The sequence below is a fragment of the Branchiostoma belcheri genome, unplaced genomic scaffold (assembly GCF_001625305.1).
Source record: "Branchiostoma belcheri isolate BF01 breed outbred unplaced genomic scaffold, Haploidv18h27 scaffold6, whole genome shotgun sequence".
NCBI lineage: Eukaryota > Metazoa > Chordata > Leptocardii > Amphioxiformes > Branchiostomatidae > Branchiostoma > Branchiostoma belcheri.
The window spans coordinates 1380528-1380970 of record NW_017804242.1 but is presented as its reverse complement, the minus strand read 5'-3'; positions in this window follow the sequence as shown (position 1 = coordinate 1380970).

The window sequence follows — 443 nt, the reverse complement described above, 5'->3', positions numbered from 1 at the left end:
GTTACTTTAATATTTGCCCACTATTTACATCGCGTTGCCTGACGACCCAAGTTGCACAACTGATCGAAATGACTGTCTGTAGTGTTGCAAAACGTCGTGCAATCATTAACCGCAACAAAACGTATGCAATAAATAAAGTAACCCGGTATTAAATCTAATGTTATGTGAGTACCACAGCCAAGATGATAGTACTAGCGCACAGAAAAAAATAGCGCACAGAAAAAAATTGACATAACAAAAAACGTTTACCTTGTAATCTCTCGAGTACCTTGACTGCATACTAAAAATTTAACCACATGGTACTCGGTAGTTTGGATGCGGTGTCAACCCGGAAGTAAGATAGTGGAGTCGAGTGCGTAACGTTGCGTTGCGTTGGTCGAAATATCTGTTGTACACTTTAATTAATACAAATAAAGGGAAGAGTACAGTAGCAGCTGTTTTTT